Source organism: Gopherus evgoodei, chromosome 6 (assembly GCF_007399415.2).
Source record: "Gopherus evgoodei ecotype Sinaloan lineage chromosome 6, rGopEvg1_v1.p, whole genome shotgun sequence".
Lineage (NCBI taxonomy): Eukaryota > Metazoa > Chordata > Testudines > Testudinidae > Gopherus > Gopherus evgoodei.
The window spans coordinates 26,545,739-26,559,804 of record NC_044327.1 but is presented as its reverse complement, the minus strand read 5'-3'; the positions used below and the strand labels follow the sequence as shown (position 1 = coordinate 26,559,804).

The 14,066-nt window shown below is 39.0% G+C and overlaps 1 protein-coding gene across 40 annotated transcripts in view; it reads left to right on the top strand.

Moving 5' to 3' along the window:
- The window catches only part of PTPRD (protein tyrosine phosphatase receptor type D), a 1,707,428-nt gene that overhangs the window by 382,095 nt on the left and 1,311,267 nt on the right, over window positions 1–14,066 (top strand). For all 40 annotated transcript variants that reach the window (XM_030566328.1, XM_030566329.1, XM_030566317.1 and 37 more), the window contains exon 3: window positions 6,744–6,816. The gene's annotated coding sequence lies outside the window, so the exon portion shown is untranslated. The remainder of the gene's footprint in view (window positions 1–6,743; window positions 6,817–14,066) is intronic.

Below are 14,066 nucleotides of genomic sequence, written 5' to 3'. Positions count from 1 at the left end.
CTGTTTCTCCCTCCTCACTGAGCAGTGGGCCTACCCTGTCCTTGGGCTTCCTCTTGCTTCTAATGTATTGATAAAAAGTCTTCTTGTTTCCCTTTATTCCCATATTAGACCAGGGGTGGGCAAACTACGGCCTGTGGCTCAGGTGCGGCCGGCACCACATCCCTGCAGCCCCTGGGGAGAGGGAAAGAGGGCTCTGTGCACTGCTCTTGCCTTCAGGCACTGCCCCACGCAGCTCCCATTGGCTGGGAACTACGGCTAATGGCAGCTTCGGGGGAGGTACCCACAGGCGAGGGCAGCACACAGTGCCCTCTGCCCCCCTTCTCCCCCAGGGGCTGCAGGTGCCATGGTGCCAGCTGCTTCTGGGAGTGGTGCGGGGCAGGGCAGGCAGGGAGCCTGCCTGAGCCCTGCTGCGTGCTGCTGCCACCCCAGCGCTGCTACAGGTAAGCAGCGCTGGGCCGGACCCTGCACCCCGAATCTCTCCTGCACCCTGCACCCCAACCCCCTGCCTCATCCCTCCTGCATCCCTGCCCTGAGTCCCCGCCGCACTCCTCCACACCCCAACCCACTGCCTTGAGCCCCTTCTTGCACCCCTCCTGTGTCCCAACGCCTTTCCCCGAGCCCCTTCCTGCACACTGCACCCCCTCCCACACCCCAACCCCCTGCCCTAGCCCTACATTCATGGCCCTACATGCAATTTCCCCACCCAGATGTGGCCTTTGGACCAAAATGTTTGCCCACCTCTGGCTTAGACCCATTGAAATAATTGGGACCTACACCCATGCTTAAATTTCAGCACATGCTTAAATGTTTTCCTGGACTGGGGCCTCAGTCAGTATTTTGATTTCCTATTGTAGTCAATATATAAGACAATCATACATGCTTAATTGTAAAATATTTAAAATAATAGATAATTAAGCACAAATTTGACCACAGCTGTTGGAGAGTTAGTCAAAAAAAATCAGGAATGTATTTTAATATTGCAGCTTTAAATGGCAGTGCAAATAGTATTACTTATCCCTGGGTATTACCAGTGGAATAAACAAAAATATCTGTAGCTGGAATGTGTATTTGACTATTGTGAACTGGTCACACTATATTAAATGTTCTGCCTTGCAGGTTCTCTGCTGATTTAAATGGTAAGAAAATATTTCTGCAGTCATATGCAAAATCTTGAACTATTGGTTTTTCTTAGTGATCAGAAGTTACTGGTACCTCATTAGCTGTAACACCCAGAGGCGGGTAGTGATGTTCAGATGGTGCTGTATTTTATGCTAAAGAAACCCTGAATGTTTTTCCCCACACACATTTGTGAGAGACAATTAGTATAACTAAGCATGCGTCTTATGTCTGAGTTTTCATAGAAATCAATTGTTGCAAAATGTAATGAATAGGCAATGACCAGAATGTATCAAACTTGGAAGGCAGAAGGGCAATAAGTAATATTAATCAATCACTATTGGGGGAAAACATAATTAATTACAGGAGTAATTATAAACTCATAAAGACAGAATGTACATTTCAAGTGGAACTTCAGGAGTAGTTTGCTGTGCCTTGTACAATTTTGTGAGCAAAAGATAGTCTCGTCCTGTATTACAACTTGACATCCAAATGGTTAGATCACATTTCAGAGTGACTATATTATCTCTTGGGTAATGGTTAAATGCTGATAAAAGATGGTGAAACTCAGAGGAAGGATGGGACTTCCCATTTATCTGGTGTTATCAGTCTGAAGAATCAATGAATTAAGCAAGACAGGCAGCACTCAGGCTATGCTCCTATTGTCAATAGGCTACGGTTTGGGTGTTTCAGATGTCAGGGTGGATGTGATCCAAATGGGCAGTGGGGAGACCAGTTGACAGCATGCATACATTAATGACAACTTCAGTAAATCCTGGCTCTTGTTATGGAAGTTTATAAATGAGCTTCTGTGTCTGAAATGTCTAATGCTGCTTATGTGTGGCATATATGCAGTGTGAAAAAGGGAGTGGAGTGAGTTTAATGGCTGTCAGTTTTATATGGTTTTCCATTATACTTATTTCAGACCTAGAAGGCACTGGGAATTCAAAATGGCAAGGTTGTCAGGGATAAAAATATGCAGCCTGTCTGTTAGAAAACAGCATAGAAATAAGAATTATATACCGTCTTCATGCAGTACCTTAGTAACAGTCACCCAAATGATGATTCAGGATTCTCGGATGCCAAATGGGGGAAGAGGGATCATTACATATTATTCTTATTTAAAAACCAAAACAAAATCGTTAGTTATTAATTAGCTTATTTGAATGTGTTATACCAACCTAATATTATAGAACCAAATAAAAATGCAAGTTAAATGAAACTAGGGTGGTGTGTGTTTTTTTATATATTCTTGGGGGGTGGTTGGTTATTTGTTAATTTGACTAGATACATTTTTTTTGACAAAATTATTATTACAATTATTTACTTTGGTCCATAACTGAAAATATTACCCATGCTCCTCATAGACTTGTAAACTTTAAGGCCAACAGAGACCATAATGATCATCTCTGGGTATGGCACACAGAACCTCACCCACTCACTCCTGTATTAGTCCCCTTAACCTCTGGCTGAACTACTGAAGTTCTGAAATCATGTTTAAAGACTTCAAGTTACAGAGAATGCACCATTAACTCTAGTTTAAAACTGCAGATAACCTATACCCCATGCTGCAGAGGAAGATGAAAACACTCCAGAGTCTCTGCCAATCTGACTTGGGGGAAAATTCCTTCCAAACCCCAAGAATGATGATCAGCTGGACCCTGAGCAAGACCACCAGCCAGCCACCTGGGAACAAATTCTCCATATTAACTCGGCTCCCTACCCATCTAGTGCCCCATCTCTTGCCATCGGGGACTTTTGCTACTAGCATGTGCAGATGAACCACACGCCTTTGCAGGCAATCTCACCATACCCTCCATGAACTTATCAAGCTCAGACTTGAAGACATTTTGGATTTTGGCTCCACTGCTCCCCTTGGAAGGCTGTTCCAGAACTTCAGTCCTCTGATGGTTAGAAATCATCTAATTTCAAGCCTAAACTTCTTGATGTCCAGTTTATATCCATGTGTGCTTGTATCAACATTGGCCCTGAACTTAAATAACTCCCCTCCTCCCTGATATTTATCTCTCTGATGTATTTATAGAAAACAATCATATCTCCCTTCAGCCTTCATTTGGCTAGGATAAACAAGCCAAGCTCCTTTAGTCTCCTCTCATAAGGTAGGTTTTCCATTCCTCTGATCATCCCAATAATCCTTCTCTGCACCTGCTCCATGAATTCATCGTTCTTAAGCATAGGAGACCAGAACTGCACACAGTATTCCAGATGAGGTCACATCAGTGCCTTGCATAATGGTAATAACACTTCCCTATCTCTACTGGAAATACCTCACTTGATGCATCATAGCATTGAATTAGACTTTTTCACAGCTGCATCACGTAGTCATCTTGTGATCAAGCAATACAGCCTGGTCCTTCTCCTCCTCTGTTGTTTTCAACTGATACGTTCGCAGCTTATAGCAAAAAATCTCATTGTTAATCCCTAGTGCATGGCATACTGTCTCACTGTTAACTTGGGCTTCTCCTGTCTGTTGTACACACCGGTTAGAGAAACCAGGTGAGTGAGGGTGATATCTTTTATTGGATCAACTTCTGCTGGTGAGAGAGATAAGCTTTTGGCCTGAGGAATAGCTCTGTGTGGCTCAAAAGCTTGTCTCTCTCACCAGCAGAAGTTGGCCAATAGATATTCCCTCATCCACCTGATCTCTATGATATCCCAGGACCGGCATGGCTACACCTACATTGTATCCACCTATTGCCTGTCATTTTATGTTTAGACTGTAAGCTCTGTGAGGAAGGAGCTACATTTCTGTCATATGTGTAGGCAGTGCCTTGCAGATTGGGGCACAGTCTCTGATTGGGACCTCTTGGCATTACCCTAGTATGTATAATAAAAAAGCTACTAATAGGCCGATAGTCTTGATTCTTGTTGATTCAGGCTTGCTCAGAATAAAACAAACCAAAACCTGGGAATGAGGTACCTCAAGCCCAGATTTAGATCCTTCTTTCACCCTCTAGCAATCTTTCTAGTTCCATATACTCTTACTTTGTCCCAGTGCTTCCACAGTGGTGGTATACATTGACTTCCCTGGGTGCCTCATTTACACCTCATGTCTACGTATCATGACTATTAATTTAAACCCATCAATATAGTCTTGAAATAGGGTTTTTACTATAGTAACTTCAATAGCCTCCTAAATGCCTCGGTGGGATGGCTGTGAAAACATTAATGGCAACATTCTCATTTCAAGCATAGTCAAGTTAAGTGGTATTCAGCTTCTGTCATGTGCATCTCCCATTAATATCAGTGGAAAATTTACACATCGCTGGGGATGGGAGGGGGAAACAAAGCTGGGTGGTATTGTGCAGATCTCACAAGTGACCTTTGCCCTGAGTCTCAATTCATTTTTTAGACTCTGTTTATTTTTTCTCCTTACAGCATCACTTGCTGAGATAACTTTCAAAACATACAGTGGTGCTTGCAAAAGGGGGTTGCTTCTCTGAGACAATTATGTTAATATAAGCCTACTTTGATGCTACATATGAAGTTCTTCATTTCGCTAGTGACAGTTCAGTCCAAAACTCATAGTGGGATCCTTACAGAGATTTTTTTCCTGTGCAATGACTTGTGTTTTTAGTATGAGGGCATGATTTCACCTTGAGTATTAAATAATTTTTTGAGTAGAGGTAAACTCTGTGGGCCAAATTCTGGTTCAGTGACAAAGGGCAATTCCAATTGACTTCACTGCAACTGTCTCTGTGGAACCAAGAATTTGGTCCTCATAAGTTTAGAAAGTAGCTCATTTAATGACAGTTTTGTATGAATAGTCCAATGCCAAAAAACAAAAACAGAAAAGTAACCATTTGAGAGAGTCTACCAATTATAAATATGTTAGAGAGTGGTTCTGTGTTCTGCTATAATGTGGTAAAAACAGAACTGTAAGGGTTTCCAGTCTTCTACATCCAAAGCCAAAAGTTCACTTTCCAGGGATTGTCATTTCATGTTAGTATCATTCTCTGAAATGTTCACCTAAAAAATGTCAGATATTGATATTTATAATTATCATCTGATTGAGCATGATATTTCAACCTCACCTGTCAGTTGCTTGCAGTTTGTTGGCATTTTTCAGCAAGCAGATTTAAACTTTAGGTAGGCACCGGAAAGGGGAAAAAAACCCTAAATGCATTGGAAAATGGAAGTCAATAAGATTTGTAACAAGCCTTTTTCCATTTAGGAAAATAATTATACTTTAATTTAAAGAAAATATATAGCTTAACAGAAATTGGTAAATCATAGAGGATTTACATTATGGAAGATATTGAATTCAACCAACTATTGTAGATTACTGTTTATTTCTTAAAGCACACATTTAGGGGTCATGAACTGCAAAGGAATGGAAGATTAAGTTGAAATTTTCTAACTTTGTAAAATAGTAAACAGAAAAATAGTTCTTTTTCAGCAGTTACCCATTTTAGGAGAAAAGGAGAACTTGTGATAGATCATCATTCTCAAGGATACATATAAATAGTTAAAATAATTTAGCATTGGCTGGCAGCTGACATACGCAATGAATGTTTTCCAGAAGGGTCATCAGAGCAATTTATGCCACAAAAACAGACGGAAGAGGTTGTAAATGGAAGGGACTGGGAGAAAGAGAAAGAGACTAAGAAGAAGATTATAAAGCAATATTTTTGAGTGATAAAAAAGAATTATTTTTCCCAAGCTACGAATAATATGCAATATGCTGTGTGAAATGGAACTAGAAGATAATTAAATTCATCTTGAAATAAATTATAAAGATATGCAAAAAGAAAAGTAAAGGTGCTTTTTAAATGCACCTTTTTTGTACTTGTATTTTCAGATATATACTGGAGACCCAGATTCTACACTGACAGTGTATCCCAAGTTCTAGTTGACTTCAGTGAGTTTGGCATGTGCAGAGAATGCAGGATTAGACCTGTATGTAGCTTGAGCCTCCTGCTAAAGCACTGCTTTTTCTGTCAATGTGGAAAGGGTTAAATAACTGAGATAAAATGCATCAGGGTAGGGTTGTGATTGACATTGGATTTGGGTAAGTGGGGTTGATGGATGTTAGCTTTATTAGTAGCAAGGCTACAATCCTGTTTTCACAAACCATTAAGATAATTTACTAGGCTGATTAACATCATGTCTGTGTAAGAACTATAGGCATTGGTAATGACTCATGAGTATTTAACAAGCTAACAATTTACCTCTGGTTCTGATATCAGGGTTTTGTTTTTGTTTTGTGTTTTGTTTTTAATTAAAAAAACAAACAGTCCATTGAAACAACATTTGTTTTTAGTGAAATAGCATGTCGGGAAGGAGATTATAAATAAGTATTGTAGTTAATTACACAATTCATGTGGCATGAGTGTTTTCATCAGAGAATGCCTTATGAATCATATCATTTAGTATATCTAAGATTTATTTGATACTTTATGTACTATACTCTTTGGCATAAATAAATATTGTATGAATTCCACTTTATTATGCTGTTATGTAGCAGTGTTAATTTGTAGATGCTGTCCACCTACAATGTACCACTTTTACTATTCTTGTCTTTTTCATGGAATCAAAATTTGCTATTATGAATGTAAAAATGTTTAAAAAAAAAACCAAACCTTTTTTTAAAATATATTTTACAGGGAAAACTTGAGGTGTCTTACACTTTTAATCCTCCGGTCAGTGATCGCCTTGGGAGCATATTGTGGTGAATTGGTAAGTTTGTATCGATTTGCTTACTACCTTATTCAAATGAAATGTCATTTTGTGATATGGCTTTTAAAATAGAAGTAGAGAGCTTTTTTAACTGTATATTTGACACTTATGTGACTGTTGCTGGTCTGTGTCTAGTTTTGATGCCCACAATTCAAGAAGGATGTTAAAAAATGGGAGAGGGTTCAGAGAGGAGCCATGAGATTGATTAAAGGCTTAGAAGACCTGCCTCATGGTGATAGACTCAAAGAGCTCAATCTATGTAGTTTAACAAAGAGAAGATGAAGGAGGAGCATGGAGAACAAATATCTAGATAGGGAACAAACACTGGGCTCTTCAGTCAAGCAGAGGAAGTTATAACAGAATGCTGTGGCTAGAAGTTGCTGCTGGACAGAATCAAATGGGAAATAAAGCTTAAATTTTTGACAATGAGGGTAATTAAAACAATTTACCAAGGGTCCTGGTGGGTTCTTAATCACTGACAATTTTAAAATCAAGAATGTATATTTTTCTAAAAGATCTGCTCTAGAAGTATTTTTGGGAAACTTCTTATGGCCTGTGTTATACAGGAGATCAGACTAGATGGGCGCAATGGTCCCTTCTGGCTTTGGAATCTATGAAATAATCCTCTGTAGTGTTGTGGACTCAGCATTCTCAGTTCCAGAAGTTTCAGGATATGCTTGCATTGCTCAGCAGAAGAGCTTGTTGCAATGTATTATTATTATTTATTTCAAAATTTTAACAAAACGCTTTGCCAAGGATGTCCAGTATTTCCTTCCCCCAACCTCTTTTTTTAACCAGCTCTGCTGAACAGCGATCTCGCTGGTTACAGGAGAAGTAGCTACATCTTGTTCAATCAATGCTTGGCTGACAGATGGTTTCTACACAGCTGAGATGAGAAAGGGAGTTAAGTTAAGAGGAAGTACTGACGTTCCACAGGGGATCGGGCAAATCCCTTCCTCCCGATAATAAAGTCATTGTCTGAGGAACTTTTTTTTCAGAAAAGAAATACTATGTTTTAATAATCTTTTTGATGAATTTGACCTTCAGCTAGGGGAATAAGAGTGGTATTCACATATTCCTAAACTCTCAGAACAATTTTAAGAAATGCTGTGGTCCAATGGATAGATCACTGCCTGGTGAGTGGGTGTGTCGGGAGCCTTGGTTTCAATTTCTTTCTCTGCTATTGATTCACTGTATGGCCTCAGGCAAGCAATTTAACTGCTCTTTGCTTCAGAATCCCCTTCATTCAGCCTAGTGAGAAAATACATATTGACTGTTCTTTTTGCAATAAAGTGGAAGTCATAGTAGCACCGGAGTCCAGGAACTCATGAACGCTAACCATGACAAGTTACTATATCATTTAACTTTTCTGGGCCTCAGTTATTCCATCTGTAAAATCAGGATGAAAATATAATATATCCTCATTTATCCAAACTTTCTTGCTTGAAACAAGTTTATGTCCTACCCAACACTTTGAAGATATTCCTTTGAGCTCATTTAGTATTCCCCATGATATTCATACAATTGAAGTTGTATGGTAATCTGCTACTTCAAATGTGTTTTGCAAAGATTAATGAGCTAAATCTAGCAAAGCCCCTGTGAAATAGAGGTCCCATTCATGCAAAATCCTCCATGCAAGAAGCACTAAATGAACTAAGTGAGAGTTTGATGCAGTAAAGCTTGTGGGGTCATGCTCACAAAATACTATGTAACGGCTTGTTGTTACTTTCATTATTTACTTGAATATACTTGATCAATACAAATGTATGTTAGTGGTATAGCTAGAACCACTGGCCACTCTCATGTGATATCCTACTTTCAGCTCTGGTCAGCTCTTCACAGTAATGCAAGGAGAGCTTTTAAGCAAATATATTCTTTCATTTATAAAAGCACTACACGTTTCAGAGCCCGCTCCTGGTTTCAGCAGGCAGCTTTCTGGGCCTTCAGTGTTATGTGAAGAGTGACCCTTTGAACTATCCTGCCTCCTACCATACCTTTGACTAACAATATCAGCTACTCCACTCAGTATCTGATATTTTAGAGGAAGACGAGAACAATCCAGTCAGTTGTGCAAACTGTGCCTGAAGGAACCATTTCTTCCTGATTCTTGCAGGTGAATAATAGCTTAATTTGTGCCCTAAATCATGTGATTTGATCACCCTCAGAATTATTTTAGCTAGCATAATTGCAAATATTATTAAAAGTAATAAAATTATCCAGTCCATTTTGTGCTGCTCTGAGTGTAAATGTACACTCAGCGGTTCTATTCAGTAATATGTTTTGTCCAAGACAAATAATCCTAGAACCAAATGTGTACCCTTAAGCAGAATTATCTACAGCTCTAGTTTTTCAAAAAAACCTTCTCTGTTGCAGTACTTAGCCAGTGATTTTAAAGAAAATTAAGTAAATAAATGAGATAAATATGCATACTTATATTTCATATAAAAAAGAAATCTGATCCCTGTGTTTGTGCTCTGCTCTGAGTAATAGTTTCCTCTGCATGTTGAAGATCTTATTACTCAAATTTAGCCTATGGGATTATGAGAAAATGCCTCTAATCATATGGCCTAAACATTCAAAAATAAATTTATTTGGCGCAATCCTTGAGATTAAAAGCATAAGGGGGTAAGGAGAAGCAGTTTAATATAGATAAATTATGTGCTTAGAGTCTTTTTTTTTTTAACCTAAACCTACCTAGATATTGCCTATTACATGCTGTACGTTATATGCCATACTAAATCATTCTAAACTTTCACACAGTTTCTTCTGGAGATGGTTTCAGTGCTGTATCAGGTGTCACATATTTCACCAAATTTTAGCTTGACAAATTAAGTGCTAAAGAGGATGATTCTAGGAGTGAAACATTTCTCCAATTTATGAAAACTTTATTAATCAGCTAATTTAACCTAACTGAAAATCTTTTAGAAATATAACCAGGATGCAGCTTCAAAATCAGTAGGACAACAGATGACTCTAAATGGAAGTTAAAAAGTAATGTATCTTTGTTAGCCTGGAAGGGCCTTTTCAGTCATGGAGATGTATCTGGGGTTCCAACCTCTTTGTTCGTTAGCAGAGTAACAAAAAGGGCATGTCTACATGACCACTTACTGTGCAGCACACTCCAGCAGCTCTGCATTGTGTCCTTGTGGGCATTCCTTCAATGCGCTAAAAGTTGTCTAAGGCACATTGACATACTGAAGTCTGAAAAAATACAATGTCCAAGTGCATTAGGAAACTTGCAGTGTACATCAGCAGGATCTACATGGGCACTTAGTGCACACAATCCTGTAGTGCTTTAGATTTACACCCTCCCTTTGCCACACAGTAAGTGCTCATGTAGACATGCTTTCAGAGTAAATTTTGCTTTAACTTCAGTGGGGCCAAGACTTCATCCTTAGACTTTTATGAATGGAGAAATTTCTGCCTAGCTATCAATGACACGTTTTTAAGTTACACCTACTGAAGGAACTTTGGGTGGATCCAGTGGACATAATGTACTTAGATTTCCAGAAAGCCTTTGACAAGGTCCCTCACCAAAGGCTCTTACGTAAATTAAGTTGTCATGGGATAAGAGGGAATATCCATTCACGAGTTGAGAACTGGTTAAAAGACAAGGAACAAAGGGTAGGAATAAATGGTAAATTTTCAGACTGGAGAGGGGTAACTAGTATTGTTCTTCAAGGGTCGTCCTAGGACCAAGCCTATTCAACTTATTCATAAATGATCTGGAGAAAGGGGTAAACAGTGAGGTGGCAAAGTCTGAAGACAATGCCAAACTGCTCAAGATAGTTAAGAACAAAGCAGACTGTAAAGAACTTCAAAAAGATCTCACAAAACTAAGTGATTGAGCAACAAAATGGCAAATGAAATTTAATGTGGATAAATGTAAAGTAATGCACATTGGAAAAAATAACCTCAACTATACATTCAATATGATGGGAGCTAATTTAGCCACAACTAATAAAGAAAGAGATCTTGGAGTCATCATGGATAGTTCTCTGAAGACGTCCATGCAGTGTGTGGCAGCAGTCAAAAAAAGCAAACAGGATGTTAGGAATCATTTAAAAAGGGATAGCAAATAAGACGGAGAATATCTTATTGCCCTTATATAAATCCATAGTACGCCCACATCTTGAATACTGTGTACAGATGTGGTCTTCTCATCTCAAAAACGATACACTAGCATTAGAAAAGGTTCAGAAAAGGGCAACTAAAATGATTATGGGTTTGGAATGGATCCCATATAAGCAGAGATTAAAGAGGCTAGGACTTTTCAGCTTGGAAAAGAGGAGCCTAAGGAGGGATATGATAGAGGTCTTTAAAATCATAAGTGGTGTGGAGAAAGTGAATAAGGAAAAGTTATTTACTTGCTGCCATAATATAATAACTAGGGGCCGCCAAATGAAATTAATGGGCAGCAGGTTTAAAACAAATAAAAGGAAGTTCTTCTTCACACAGTGCACAGTCAACCTGTGGAACTTCTTGCCTGAGAAGGTTGTGAAGGCTAGAACTATAACAGTGTTTAAAAGAGAACTAGATAAATTCATGGAGGTTAAGTCCATTAATCGCTATTAGCCAGGATGGGTAAGGAATGGTGTCCTTAGCCTCTGTTTGTTAGAGGGTAGAGATGGATGGCAGGAGAGAGAACACTTGATCATTACCAGTTAGGTTCACTCCCTTCAGGGCACCTGGCATTGGCCACTGTTGGTAGACAGGTTTCTGGGCTGGATGGACCTTTGGTCTGACCCAGTATGGCCATTCTTACATTATGTTCAGTGTTGTTATTGAAAGATGACTGCTGTATTTGTAGCTGATGAAAAAAGGCAGAATTAATGGAGTGGGAAAGACTCCACAATATTATGCTTGTTCTGATCATAGAAAGAAAAAGAAAAAAACAGAACAATAAAGATAGCTTCACTATCAAACTTTTTAATATACTGTGTTCATATTCTGAATGAATGTAAAATAAGAACATAAAAAATGTTAACACTAATTGTCAGCTGGATGTCTTTTAGTGATGGAAATAAGATTTGGTGGCTGTAACTGCTGTGTCATTAGTTTGAATCCAGGGCAGGTTGTTTAAGATTGAAAATTATTTAAGTCTGACACTTATTTGGTAGTCTATATGAAATCTGCTGGTGGACTGAGTCCAAATGCGATAAACAAGTGACCTTATGATGAAACCAGCACAACTTCTCATACTAGTTTGCACCTTCTTTCAGGCTCAGAAGAGAGGTCAAAAATCAAATTGGTCAGGGGCAAACGGCACCTCATACCTAATTATGATCCCTTTGGTTCAGAGATCGTGGAGCAGCTTGTGGAAGTCTGAACTGATATTTGCTTTTTGGTTAGACAGAGAACTTCTAGGGTTTGTCAGTTTAGAACCTTTTGTCAACACTAAATTCACTACAACCCTATTATCTAATCAAGCTAAAAATTTAAAAAGGAGAAAAAACTCCTATTAAATCTCTGCTGTTCCTAAAAAATATCCTTAGAAGAATGTTAGAATGGCTTAACTCAGGCTGTCACTCTCTTGAAGCCAGTGATTAAGAAATCAGTCTTAATGGAACTACAGAAGAGTTTGCTATAGCACAGAAATATTGCTAATGAATATGTTTTCATTTCCAAAACTGAAGGGGTTTTAGGAAATTTAGCATTTTTGGAGATCTAACATCATGTGGATAAACACCCAAATCAAGCAAGGAAATCTTGGTAGATCAAATTCAGGCATTTTGAAACACAATAATCAAAAATGCCTGTTATTCCTATCTTAATAATTAAAAATTGCAAGTTTTCTTGGCCACCATACAAGAAAGTAAAGTTGACAGAATTGTATCCAAACATTGTTACTGGTTATGTGACATACAGGGCAATGTGAACATTTAGTTTGTGACAAGGTAATGTGTAAAATCTGCCACACACTAAGTGTCTATGCAGATCTTGCTGTTATGCATTTATGGTAGGGATAAAGTGAAAACTGCCAAAAGCCAAGCAGAATTGGACCTTGCAAAGGGAATTAAACCCAGTAGTAAAAGGTTATATAGCTGTATAAATAAAAAGAAAACCAGGAAAGAAGAAGTGGGATTACTAAACACTGAGGATGAGGTGGAGATTAAAGATCATCTAGGCCTGGACCAACACCTAAAAAATACTTTTCCTCCATTTTAATGAGGTTAATTAAGAGTTTGGGAAAGTGGCAAGGGGGCAAATGAGGACATGGAAATTACCACATCTGAGGGTATGTCTAGACTATGAAATTAGGTCGATTTAATAGAAGTCGATTTTTTAGAAATCGATTCTATACAGTCAATTGTGTGTGTCCCCACTAAGCGCATTAAGTCAGTGGAGTGTGTCCATGGTACCAAGGCTAGTGTTGACTTTAGGAGCATTGCACTGTGGGTAGTTATCCGCAGTCTCCACCACCCACTGGAATTCTAGGTTGAGCTCCCAATGCCTTATGGGGCAAAAACTTTGTCGTGGGTGGTTCTGGGTACATGAACCACCCATCAGGCTCCCCCTCCCGCCCGCCCTCCCTCCATGAAAGCAATGGCAAACAATCGTTTCTCACCTTTTTTCCTGCGTTACCCGTGCAGACGGCATACCATGGCAAGTATGGAGCCCGCTCATCTCACTGTCACCTATTTAGAAAAGCTGGCCAAGCGCACATCCATGGGTCCAGATGCACTGCATCTGAGGGTGCAAAGGAGTTGGGGGATGTAATTGCAGAGCCATTGGCCATTATCTTTGAAAACTCATGGCGATCGGGGGAGGTCCCAGATGACTGGAAAAAGGCTAATGTAGTGGCCATCTTTAAAAAAGGAAAGGAGGAGGATACCGGGAAATACAGTTCTTAATCAGGCACCACCTCCATTCAAGTTAATGGAAATTTTTAAGTGACAGTTAAAGAATGAAGAATCAGGTCTTACGTAAGGTATTTATTCCACTGTAGCTCTGTGAAACAACTGAGATATACAGTATTCATTATCAATCCAGTCACTGTGTAACAGTTTTCAAAATCTTTATCTGGGGTGGATGAAAACTGAAAGTAAGGAGAGAGACTTAGAATACTGATCAGTAAAGCCAAGGCAGTGATGATGGTTCAAGTCAATCCACTATAAAATGTTATATATTTCTGCTGTGCCTATTTTATTTAAAATGTAAACCATGACACATGCCCTTTTGCACAGTAGAATATGTCTTCACCTCCATTTAATATGGCACCATGTCATATCTCAGAAAAAATATCGTTT